The sequence below is a fragment of the Pinus tabuliformis genome, chromosome J (assembly GCF_031772625.1).
Source record: "Pinus tabuliformis cultivar Carrire ecotype Pingquan chromosome J, CPIR1, whole genome shotgun sequence".
NCBI lineage: Eukaryota > Viridiplantae > Streptophyta > Pinopsida > Pinales > Pinaceae > Pinus > Pinus tabuliformis.
This window is the reverse complement of record NC_142295.1, coordinates 559,679,322-559,693,297: the sequence shown is the minus strand read 5'-3', so window position 1 is coordinate 559,693,297 and position 13,976 is coordinate 559,679,322.

The window sequence follows — 13,976 nt, the reverse complement described above, 5'->3', positions numbered from 1 at the left end:
TCTGAAAAAGTATTATGCCTAGTATTGCACTAGGCATGTGCTTTTGTAATTTTATGTATTCTCAAAAGAGCACTTTTCTTTTATGGGATATTTTCTTGCTCTCAAAAAATGAAACATCTCTGAGTTTTTCATCGTTGGGCTCGTTAAACATATACGACGATGGTCTGAGCAACTCTTTTTCGCTCTTTTTCTAGCTCATTAAACTAAAAAAGACCATTAGAGCATTCTTTTTAGGTGCTTTTTTCTCGCTCATAAAACTGAAAAAATCCTGAGTTTTGTCTTCAAGCACGTTAAAACATTTATAAATATGACTCGAGCATTATTTTAGGTACTTTTCTCGCTCATTAAACTAAAAACTCCCGAGTTTTTGTCACCGGGCTCGTTGAAAATATACAGTAGCAACAAGAGAACTTGCTTTTTTGGGACCATTTCTCGATCTTAAAATCGAAAAAATCCCCGACTTTTTCCCCTCCTTCGGGCTCGTTAAATCTACGAAGGAGGAATGAGCAGTTATTTTACCTCTTTTTCCTCACTCACTAAATTGAAAAAGATACCTTGAGTTTTCTTCATTTGACTCGTTAAAATTTGATGAAGGTATTGAGTTTGTCGTCGCGTGACTCATTAAAAATTCATGACAAAAAATGAGTTTAGTCCGTCTCCTCGTACTCGTAACAAAATGAGGTCGACATCTATTGAAAATAGGTTTCTCTTTATCTGGATTCAATAGATTAACTCACGGAAAAGTAACCGATCCGGGTATACTATTAACCTTTTGTCGCACCCGGTTAACAACTATGACAAAGGGACCACCATGGAGTCATTCTTTATGATCTTTTCAAACTCTCTAAATATGAAAAGACCACCGAGTTGTCTAGTCTGGACTCTTTAAATTACAAATACAAGATATAGAGTCACTCTTTTTACAATCATTTTCAAACTCTTAAAACATGAAAAGATCGACGAGTTTGCCTGTCTGGACTCATTAAACTAATCAGATAGGGCAAAGAGTCGCTCTTTTTTCGGTCCTTTTCAGACTCTTTAAATATGAAAAGATCGATGAGTTTACCCGCCTGGAATCATTAAACTAATCAAACAAGGAAAGTGGACAATACAACTATATTCCATATTAGAAAGCGTGTTTTGGCAGTAGTCGTTCCCTTGAACATGTAACTCCCTCAGATAAACCTTCCTTGTGACGGCCTCTCAATATGATTCCTACCATCCTATGAGTTTAGCCTATATACCCCGATTTTCTTGCATCTCTGTATCCTAACACTCTTTGGTGTTCATGAGTCTAGTGTTGCATGGTTAAAACCATTGTCGTGCCTTCTATTGTTCAAGGGTTAACCTTTTTGTTTCTTCCATCAACCCATCAAGCATATCCTTTCATCATGACCTATGTTGTCTAGACCCAATGCTCAAAAGATTCCTAAAAAAACAAAATCATTCTTGTCCTGTTTTGTGTCAATTGATGTGGGACACATTATTGCCTACCTTTCGACAGGTATCTTCCTATCAACTTCAACACTCTCTCTAGGAAGACAACCCAGAAACACATTCAGTGCCTTGGTACTTGCAGACATTAGTGGCAGGTTTCCTTGTGTTTGATTAGGGGTTCTCATTATTGGCTCCTAGTTAAGCGATTCTACGGGTGTTCAACAACAAAGACATCTTTCACACTCATTAGATTGTATTGTGCATCTTGGAGACCATCACCATTATCGGTGGCCTTCCTCGCATTTGTTAGCAGTCTCCATTATTGACTGGTAATCATATGATTTCACACATGTTCGACATCAATGCATATATTCACATGTATCGATCTATGCTATTCGGTGAAGCGGAAATCAAGACCTTGGGTAGAGGCTTGCATCACTCAACCTTGTTTCCTCTCCCAAGTTGCGGATATTGTTTTTTGGAGACAGCTTATCAAGATGATTCTATTATGACACCGGATCCGCATTGTGCTTATTGGCAGCTAGCATCGTCATATCTCTTTGGATAAAAATCACTCTGACATAGCTACTGAGCATGGGAATGCCTGACTCAGGACATGATTTTAGTAGTTTTATATATATGTGTTGTATCAGGTTTCTCATACCACCCGAAGCTTCGATCCTCTCTCTCTTTTTGAAGGAAAATTACAGTTAAAGTAAAGTATTTCGGCCATCGTCGCAGCCTCTGATCTCATACTTTAGGGGGCATCTGTTATACAACAAATTGACCTCTTCATCAACTCATAGGGGAAAGACATGATGGCTGAAGCAAAGACCACAATCACAGGCCTTGATTCCACACTAACGTTGGCTATGCACTAAAAACCTGCTTTATAAAGCTTGTCTGCAAGCCTAAGGGTGCGTTAGTGACCCTAATAACTCAAGTTGCTAGTATGGGAACAACGTTAGTGAAACTTGGTGAAGTTCTAAGGGTCAAAGGAACGAATTGACTCATAAATATCTAGATATTTGTTCCTAAAAATACTCAAGAAAAGCAAGGAAACATCCAAAATCGACCTATTTGGAGGATTTCTAATCCAAAAGAAGGAGGCAAATGGGAAAGAGCTGAAAATCATGGCAACTTCATTTCTTTTGCCCTAGGGAACTCAAGGAGGAACTTGGCAACCCTAACTCAATTGCTACATAAGCAAAGTTAGGGCTATGGTTATAGAGGTCAGAGCATTTGAAAGGATAGCATATTTGACTGTTGAGCATTGTCTCAAATCATAAGAAGTTGGCAAGAAGGGAGAGAGAGAGAGAAGCTGGAGGGGTAAAGGAAGGCTGATGCAACGTATGGTTGTAATCACTCTTCCAATATTAATATAGAACTGCAGTTGTATTGTCTACTCCGTGGTGTTGGTACTATCATTCATTCAGTTGTTTGTCCAATACCTTTTAGCATGAGTAGCTTAGTTATATGTAACTAGATGTTCTTTTATGTATTCATGTATTAGTTATCAGAGTTGTATGATGTGATTATGCTTGTCTCTTCTATGTGCAGGACTTGATCTGGAGCCGGCTCAAAGGACTTCCGCCTAGCTGCATTGTGCTCTCCAGCAAATCTACATGGAGGTTTGAGGTAATATACTTCTCCTACTTTGATAGTTAGTTATTTTTTATAAACATGCATGTAATTTTGTGATGGTTGCAGATAATCTTACAGTCTGTCGAAGGTCCCGAGAAGACCTTTGAGGGTATCTTCATTCTCCATATACCGTGCATTTTATCCTATAGCAAGAACATTATAGCTGGATAGATACATCCCATAAAATTCTCAAATCATATGCTTTTATTGGCCTAAGTTTTTTGGTGAAGTGAATACCTATGTTCAGGCCTTTGTGAAATGTCAAATGTTTGCAGAAAAATAGAGGTTGGCACCCCTTCCCTTAATCCTCGTGTTTATAGAAGAAACCTTCAAGAAATGGGGTTGGACTTCATTGGAGAAATACACCCACCATCCAGTGGTCAACATAAATGGGTACTCACGACCATTTATTATTTCACTAAGTGGGTGGAGGCCATCCCAGCCATAAATGCAACTAACACAATGGTTATCAAGTTTATGGAGGAGAACATCCTTGCTAGGTTTGGCTGCCCGAGGAAAATTGTCATTGATAATGCCCAGGTATTCAAATCATCCAAGTTTATTAATTTTTTCCAAAAGTACAACTTTATAGTAAGCCACTCCACCACCTATTACCCACAAGGGAATGGATTGTCTTAATCCTCTAACAAAACCTTAGTAAGGATTCTAATGAGGACAATATCTAAAAATCAGAATAACCGGACTCATAGTTGAAGTTCACTCTATGGGCCAATAGAGTTACCACTAAGACTCCACTGGCAAGTCTCCTTTTGAATTAGTGTATGGGAAGGTTGCAATTTTCCCTATATAATTAGCAATTCGAATAGCTAAAATTCTACAATATGTGGAGGAGGAGCCAAACACTCTGACCATAAGAATAAAGAAGCTAGTATAAATTCAAGAAAATAGAGAGCAAGTAAACTAGAATTTGATTAATTATCAAGAAATGATGAAATATATTTTTGACAGAAAAGCAAGGGACAGATCTTTACAACCAAGAGATTTGGTACTTAGGTGGGATGTCGGGAGAGAATGGGAAGTTTGATCCCTTGTGGTTTAGCCCTTTCAAGATTTTTGAAGCAAAGGGGAACAATACATTTTCACTAGAAAATTTAGCTAGTGGAGTGCTTGGACTGCCTATAAATGGGCAGTTTCTCAAGCTTTATTTTCAACATTAATGAGGTCCATTCTCACCCATTGTAAATATCAGTGAGCCATTGTACATGCCAATAATGTTTTTCTTTCTTATTTCTCTTGTTTTGTTTCATGAATGTTTGAATAAAATGACTCGATGCCCAAGGGGGTAAGGCACTAATTTGTAGGTTCATAGTGCATTGTATACAATACAATGTCCCTAGTTGAACCCAATGTTCTTATCTACTATATTTTTGTATAGGTTTCAAAAGGATTTCATTGAACACCTCTGGTTTCAAAAATATATGAATTGAGGTGGTAGATAAGCTTGGGACTTGGTGATAAACTATGAGCCTTTAATACCAGAGCTTACAACTATTGCATACTTAATCAAGAAAGCACAACGAGGTAAGGAATGAAAGTATCAAAGGAACATCATTTTGATTAAGAGTCGAGCAGGTTTCAAAGTGGATCGTCATCCATATCTGCCTAGCTAGTCCCTGGAGAAACTTCCGGGGGGGTAAGTTGTGCGGTAAATAAGCCAGCGCTACCCCCTGAGTTGAATAGTCAATAGGGTAGAATCTGTCAATCAACGACATAGATTGATTCTAGGGGGTCACGATAGGATCTCGTCCCCCATTCTTTCACCCGCCAGAGGAAGGTCAGGACCACCCGCCATGTCACAAACTCGACAAGGTAAAATAATCCCTCCACTCCCATCCACCTGTCACTTGTCACTTCCCCAATAATTTTCTACCATGTGTTCCCCCCGTGACATCATTTGATTTTAGATGACTGTTTCCCCCTTCGCCTATAAAAATCCTCCCGGTTCAGCTATTTTATTTATAATTAAAAAAAATCTTGTTGTAAATTCCCTCCTTAGTTCGACTGGTTTGCAACGTCATTTGGCCACCAAGTTGATCCATAACTTCTACCAACGTTATTTTTCAACCATCACCCATTCAATTGAGTAACCTGTCGGTCTCCCAACCTGTAACTTCACTCTATATATGATAAAAAATTAAGAATGAGACCCCCAAAACCCATTAATTCAAGCCTTCCTCCGATGTCGAGCACTAATGGAAACGAACACACAGATTTCAGACCCCCCATGTCCTTACCACCTGCCATACCTTTGGCTCGACATTTATGGCCACCATGTCAGAGGAGAGGACCCATTACGAGTAGTTTACACTTGGTTATGCTATCAAATTGCGCCCTCTTTGTATTATTTCCCTGAGTTCATTTCTTTGCTAGTCACTTCATATGTTGAGGAGAAAAGCTACTTCATATTGGCTATGGGAGAAAAAAATCCTAGAGGTAATGCCAGAGTTGATTTAGAAGGCTTTGATATAACCAGCCTCCCCTGAGCCTAAAAAATTTACAGAAACCACTCTGATTAATAGTTACAGTACCCTCTAAGGTGGAGAGAAACAATCTTTTTTATAAATGGTCCTTGACCCAAGCTTGCAGTATTTTCCCATCGCTAATAGTTTCCCGATATCTATCTTTACAAATTCTGTGAAGCCTATTCCATCTATATTTGCTCATTATTTGGGGATGATAATTCCAGTATGGCAAATAAATCCTCCCTAGGATTTATGAGGGAGATGATGTAGCTTGATCACATGTTTTACATACTCTCTTTCTCAGTAAAGTCCATAAAATTTGAATTGCCCCATTTCCCAGTCACCCTATTTCAGATATTATTCCTTACTATTATATTTGTTTGCATACACCCATGTAGATGAGTTTGAGTGCCTACCTCTCAGTATGATGGCCCCAAACAAGCAGAGGAAATCTATTTTCGATTGGGATTTTATTTTTAGGAGGAGATTGTACAATGATGGATATTACCAATTAATATCATATTACATGCCATTTCTTACAAAACCATTCACAATGTTCCCCCCCAAGAATCTTGCCTCAGCAAAAAGTGATCCTCCAACTCAGCAAGGATACCAAGGTGGGAGACTAGTATTTTTTTAAGGAATATACAAAGATTAGGGTTTATGAGTGTGAGCTTCCTCCTTATTGCTTTCCTTTATTCATGCCAATGAGGATATTCACCCTGGAATTCATTAGACATAGTCTCAATGTGGACCAAGTCCATTATGTCCCTGCTAAAAAAGGGTACATGTTCAAGTTAGGTAAGCCAATAGGCCCCTTCATTGTTAACTCTAGATAGGAATTTCAGCTAGCTGAGGATTTACTAAAACAAATGAATTTTGACATGGGAGATGTTTGTAATTATGACCCTCATGGTGTCATTACAAAAAATAGGAAAAACATAAATGCCTCAACTTATGATCATGAATATAGTCCTAATATTGAATGGAAGGCTAACTTGTATTCATGGCCCATTAACACAGAGATGGAGATTGAGACTCCAGTTGCAAAAGACAAGGCGCAAAATAGGATCATGGATGAAATTGGGGACGTGGAGATGGAGGATGTCCATACCAGCAAGAAAGTCAAGCTTAAGAAGTAGAGGAAGAAGAAATAGAAGCTAGGTTGGTGGATACAAAGCCAAACCAATGAGGCATCCAGGTGAATGTGGAAGACCCACTGCAAGTTGTTGCCTCATCATCCTCAAAGATAGCCATTCTAAGTTCAGTAAGGAGTACAATCATGACCGAGTCCATTTGGCCTACGAAGAAAGCAATTGAAGAAAGAAAGAAATATATTAGGTAGGAGATGCAGCCGCAAATGGCATCCCATTCGGTCTCATATCAGACCAAACTCCTGACTGCTATGGACTTGGAGAGGAACCAAATGAAATTTTCACTACACCACCCATTGGCACAGTCACTTTGTTGGGCATATAATCCCCCCACAACATGTTTTGGGGCTCAAATCCCAAGTTTTGAGTACTATTGTTGTAAAGACTCTGCGAATTGCGGGTGTGGAGCATAAATTGTATGTTAGAGTCATAGGGTTGTCCGCCCTAATTTTTGAAGGTAGTGTTGGCCTACCCATGGTCCGCAGACCATGGGATTGTATAAATAGAGTGAGGCTCTAAGTTGTAAAGTAGTTAGGAAGAAGTAAGTTGACAAACGGATGGAGTCACGAAGATAGCGAGCATAGAGTAAAGGTCTAAGTGCTTTGGGTCATAGTAGTAGGAAGAGGCTCTGCAGCTAAGTGCGCATATGCCTAGTAGAGTCCGTAGCTGAATGCGCAGACCCCTGCAGCTGAGTGCATAGGGTAGAGTCGGGCCTATAACTAGGGAAAGAGATAATAAAGAGAAGTTTGATTCCAAATCTTGTGTATCTGTTTTGAGTTATTACATGGTTGATATCTTTTGCAATTTTACTATTTTATTTATCGTGTGCACTTGTATGAATGATGAACACTGTTAAGTATAACTAAACACATACATATAAGCTAAGTGATCAACTAATATCAAGTTAATATGAAGAGATTTGGTAATAACATAGATCCAACCCCGAGTAGGGCTGCGCGAAGGCAGCATCGCACGATGCGAGGTACTGATAGGTGCATATAGCGACGTGCACGCAGGGTCGAACCATGGACCATCAAAAACCATCAAACATCTCTAGGGTGTGGAAACCTGGTTCTAGCACCCTCCCATACTACTTCAAGTGAGACCTCAGTCCGTGCTCTATGGACTGTTGCCAAAAGGGCCAGTAGTACCAAGATTTGTTTGGCTAAATCACCTCTGAACCTGGGTCAGGCCCCTACAAGCCAACAAATGGTTTCGTTTCCAGGACTGGGATCTACATAAGGGATGTCTGATGTCGTGTCACTGGAATCCAACAAAGAAAGAAATTGAAGGGTGGTTGGATAAGAAGATTCACGAGTTCGCGGTGCAGGAAAACAGGAATCCACGAGTATCTAAGGAACAGTGGTTGGAGCACTACTTATATACAAAAATCCACGAAATTTTCTTTGCATCCTTTCCTTCTGAGTTGTATGAGTGGATCGTGAAGCTAGTAGATAGTCAGGGAAGGTGTAGGCTCAACAAACCAATCGTGTGGACTTCGGAATTAGTGCGCAGACTAGAAGTGTCAGAATATAAGATCGCGCGAGTTATGGACCATTGGCTTGATCGAATTATAGGATGATTTATCACTGAGTTCGCGGTAGATACAACTGTCAGCTACAGCGAGACAGAACGATGCTTCCTTAAAGGACTGCAAGGTAAGTATATTAGATATTTGAACACTTGGATTAAGATGTTATTGTGTGAAAAGCGGGTTATGTGAATAAATTAATGTTTGGGACTATGCAAAGTAGGAAGATCTATAGAAACGGAAGTAGTGAAGAATTAGAAACTAGTCCCTTAATTTCACCCTCGCAGGAAAGCGAGGAAGAGCTCGCGAAAGTTTCTCTGAGAAGTGTGGTCAGTCTGATAAGGCAACGAATTACGTGCTTACCACCTCCACCTACACCGCCACCCTTCTCACCATATTCACCTCCATCTCCACCCACCCAACCTCCGCCACCACCATAGTTCAGTATGGCGAGTGCGATCAAATTGCCGGTATTCAGAGGAGTAGGGAATGAAGATCCAGACCAATTCTGGTTCGTGGTAAGGGTAGTATGGGAAGCACAAGGAGTCATGGATGACAATATAAAGAAGGCTACACTGGTAAGCACATTTCAGGATCGTGCATTAACATGGTACATTAAGCATTTGAATGACCATCCAAATGCGAGGATCACAGAAATCTAGGTCACGCTGAACAGGGAATTTAGCAGGCCAAATTCAGAGACACAATCAATTATCGGGTTTAAGGAGATCGCGATGCTCCTGGGCGAGACCCCTTGGGATCTAGACCAGAGACTAAAGAGTATGATTCGTGAAGCCAACATGAATTTGACGGATGGAAAACACCACGCATGGTTTGTAGCGTCATTAACACCACATTTAAGGATAGCGCTATCAACAACAAAATCTTTCCACCCAGGCCGAATCTTTGGAGATGGCAATGAGATTGCATGAGACCCCTATACAAGATCCTGGTCTGGAAGTCCAACAAATCCACGCACAACTGCAAAATTCGTGTCTGGAAATGCAGAGTTTGAAACAGGATAGGACACCTCGGCCAGAAGCACGCGAGGAGGTATGGTGCATAAAATGCAAAGGCCAGGGGCATGACAAGGACCATTGTCCAGTCTTCGCAAATTACTTGGCAGGAGGAGGGTCGATTCCATTAAGACCGAAGGTACAAGCAGGACCGAGCGCAGTGCCTGCACTATAGTGCGTGATTTTTCATATAAGAGGAAAACACACTATGGATAATTATCATCTATTGAAGAAGTATACGCAGACATCCCAGCAATTGTTTTGTAATTTCTGCAGATCGGTAGGCCATGATGAACAAACTTGCAGAAGCTACAAACTAATGATGGATTGGACTCCTGCCTACAGGGTACAGACTAAAACACGAGCCCTCAACCCAAATGCAGGAGTGGCACGTGCTATATTTCAGGGGTGCGGATGAGGTCGAGGTGGAATTGGACCAGGAATGGGTCGCGAACAACTAATTTGTTACAATTGCAGAGGGCCAGGACACTATGCCCATGATTGTACGAATCCGAAGAGAACATCATGTTTATATTGTACTCATTTTGATCATGAGGCAGAGGACTTCCCTACACTGATAGCGAGGTTTCACGAGAAAGGGGTACTCCAGCCTCCCCTGACTCAGAATTTTCAAATGATGAGGTCTGAGCTGCGCGAAGAGGACCCGAATGTAAACATAGTGCTCAGAAGTGGTATCACGACAGGAGATGACAAAGGTAAGTAGATTGAAGAAAGTGTGTGGGTTCGCAAGGCTCCTACAAAGGAACCTGAATTTGATTTAGAACGCGTGAAAGAGACATTCATGGAAGCTAAGAAGAGCTTCACAGAGGCCTCCACTTTAGGTAGTAAGGATCAACTAGAACTGGCGATAGATCCTTCAATGCTCACTACCTTTCTGGAGACATGCATGAAACTACTACGTGATAGCAAGGTTGTAAAAGGACTACATGAACTTATCACTAGGTGCACAGGGTCAGGATAACCACGCATGGTTTGGAAACTTGGAAAGCATGCATTGCGCACAGGAAGGGAAATGAGATTGACTGCGCAAATTGGAGAGTATGAAATGGATCAGGTAATTCTGGATCTTGGATCAGATTCGAATGTACTACTGAAACAAACATGGGAATGCATGGGCAAACCCACACTACAATGACCTCCTATCCAATTACGAATGGAAAAACAACAAAAGATCTTACCCATGGGAAGATTGCAAGGAGTGACGGTGGATATTGAAGGTTAGAGCGTGCTGGCGGATTTTGAAGTGATAGAGATTGTCTACGAGCTTGACCATTCTGCCTTCATACGGGAAACACATCACTCGAAAGAGTGAGGAAACAATAGCTCCCATGCTATAAATGTAGTCACACCCAAGGAGTAGATTGTAATCTAGAGGCCCTTGGATTACCATCACGTTCAGATAAACGGTTTTCCTTCTCAAAGTTATAGGAAAATTTGGAAGGCTCCCTAACGGTCGACTAGTTCCTTTGTTGAAGCCTGACAGATTTCGAATTTCAGGCAGAAGCAATGGCGAACCAAGCATTTTCCAAGCATTTGAGGAAAGGATACTCACGGAGGCCCCTTCATCTATGATTGTACCAGCCACGATCATTTTGTAAGCTTGTACTATGATTCAGAATGGTACATTAGATGGTAGGCGGGGTCTCCCTAGTAGATTCCGATCGAAGGAAATGACTAGATTGCTTGGAGGAGGGACCGAATAGACAACCGGATGAATCTCTGACAAAATTCCTTCCTGCGGTAAAGGAACGGGTAGATTGCCCCAAGGTTCATCGGATTCTGTGTTAACAAAAATAATTTGAATGGTTTCATTCTCATTCTCTTTGGTGACTGTATCATCTGAAGGTGGACCCTCTGAAGACAAAACTGGGTCGACTGCCATCTCGACCTGTTGAATTTGGTCTAGTGTGGACTCAGAGGGTTTATCTTCAATGATAGGTGCTTCGACCAACAACAAATATGTGTCAGTCATATTTCCAACTAGCGATGGACTCGGTAAGAGTTTCTTGTATCCAGGAGGAAGCTGTAGCGGTAAAGCGAGACGGTTCTCCAAGACTCTTTTAGCTTCATCCAGGAAGGGAAAACCGTGGAGGGCATGATCGCTTTCACACAGTCTACAAGGAAATTTAGATCTTCCTTTTTTTCCATCGACTTCATTTTCACTAGTTGACGATGTACTCTCAACATGATCATCAGAGGTTGAAGACGCCGGATTGTGCAAGTGGGGAGACCAGTCCCTTAAGATCTGAGGGATGCAAGGACAATCTCAATGATAGTGTTCTCCTTTGCAAATGACACATGGAGATTTACATTTGGATGGTGCAGTGTGTGGATTTTCACCAAACAATGCATGGTTGCCCCCTTTTGTCATTGGCTTCTTCTTCTTCTTCTCCATCCCTTTCTTCTTCTTCTTCTTAGTTACTTGGTTTTTAGCGTTACTAGCTTCACCAAGTGAAGAGGAAGAAGGAGAGGGAGAAACAAACGAAGTAGAAGGTTGGGAGGTAACTCTAGTATCATCTGATTACTGATTCGATTGTTCAGGAATCATGGTGTTTTGAATGACAGCGGTCGAGAAAAGCCATACTGGCAGGCCGATTGTAAGTCCTAGAAGGGACAAAGTAGCCATATGAGGTGCACCAACATCTCCCCAAGAGGAGAAGGGACTAGGATTCCCCCCAAGGGGAAATCCTTGATTGGTGGACTCCATTTCTCAACCTAAGACCAACGACGAAACAGTGATGTTATTCCGATTAAAATAAATTTTATGATGCTTTGACACAACTTGCTTTTTCAATTTTTAAGGGTCGAGAAAAAGCAAAATATGACTCTAGTCGCCTTCGATTTTTAATGAACCTAAAGTGAGAAGTGCTCAGATGGACCTTTTCTTTTAAGGAGTCTGAAAAGGAACAAAAGTGACTACTCTAGAAATCTAGATAGAGGGATATCCAAACTAATCGCAAAACTGCCGAATACTTTTTACGTATGGCAATCAATCTTCCCAAATGTTGTGTTCAGTGCATTGCGATCGATAGGGCAGCAGACACGGCTTCCTAAGGATAAAGGATATAGCCTATTGTGGTCTCCCAATATATACTCGATGGTACATGGGAGCACAAGTCTGTACTGGCACTTGTCGTATCAAAGAGGAGGAATCACCCAACCTACAATGAAAACGATAGTTACCAGGCTTTATGACGCCAGAATACGTCTCTAGCCTAGACTTCTAAATGTTGTGTGTTAGGTTCCAAAGCGTTTTTATGTTCATTGAGGTTTATTTTACAGTTGATCTTTCTTAAGAAGTTTTCCTTTAAGGTTCACTACGTTATGTAGATATACAATTCCTAAATATGCAATCTAAGATGATAAACAGTGGTTTACTTTCTTTTTTCAATGAAAATCCTAGCTACTAAGGAAAGAGAAATAAAGTTCTTTCAACATAGAGTAGAGAGCACACACTAGATGCACTTTCCTAAATCAATTTCCGCATGCAGTCTAAATGAAAATGCACATGCATGTATTTGTTTTTCAGTTTATTTAATGTATGAATGACAAAAAGAAAACTAAGTACAGATCTGAACTATCTTTCCTCAAAGCGACACTTTAGCAATTTCTTTTCAAAAACGAAAGGAAGATTTAGATGACACTTTCAATTTCGACTTGAAAACTTCTTTCGACACTTCAAATAATTGATGATTCAAATCAGATACAATGGCAAAAGTGTAATCGACTATCTAAAAGAGGAAGACTTTACGACACTCTTTTCTTTGACTGAAAACGACACTTGCGACACTTTCAAATCAAAAGACGACAATTTGATTAATCTACTGTTTGCAAAGGAGAACTGTAAATGATGAAAAATACATTAAAAAAAAAAACATTCACAATTCTTTATCAATGGAGGCTAAATAATGCAAAGGAAGGGAGTTTCAACAGTGATATATTGATCATAGACAGCAAAACTATTGAATAAAGCTGAAGACAATGAAGAAAAAACCAAAATATGGAGGGAGAAACAGTCTCACTCAATCATCGCACCTGTAACACAGAGAAACAGGGAAGCATCTCACCTACAGCACACAGGAGGTGCAATGCATCCAGACTGCCAATGAGAGATAGTGCGATGGTCCAGGGTCAAGACTGAGCTAGGTTTTCACTCACAATTTGCAACTAAGTTCAGGGATTTAGGCTGAGCTAATGATAGAAAGTAAACACAAAGTATAGGGGCTGATCTAATGAGGTTATTGAGCTACCACCAGGGCTCTTAGGATGTTTGCAAGTCAGTTGTTTAGTTCATAAACAAACCCAGAGATTGACTAAAGCAGCGTTGATCTACTTTGCACTTGCATAGCAAATGCAGTTCGAAGGCTAGTGTCGGCCGGATAAATCGTTCTTGCGGACAAGACTGATCTCCCTAGTATCTACAGATATCTAGCGACAAGAAAAACAAGAAAATTCTACCTTTCTCTAAATATTGCGATTTATAAATAAAAGCCAAGATATTTTTTAGACCCTACCTCAAGTCCAACGCTAGTTTGTGGCAGCCATGCTTCGACCGTCCAAATGAGTTTCCTTTTAAAGAACCTGCAAACACAAACAAGCACACATCAAATAACACCTACATAGCCAATATAATAAACCATATTTATCATGATGATCAAGGAATTCATGAAATAAACCATAAAAGACAGCT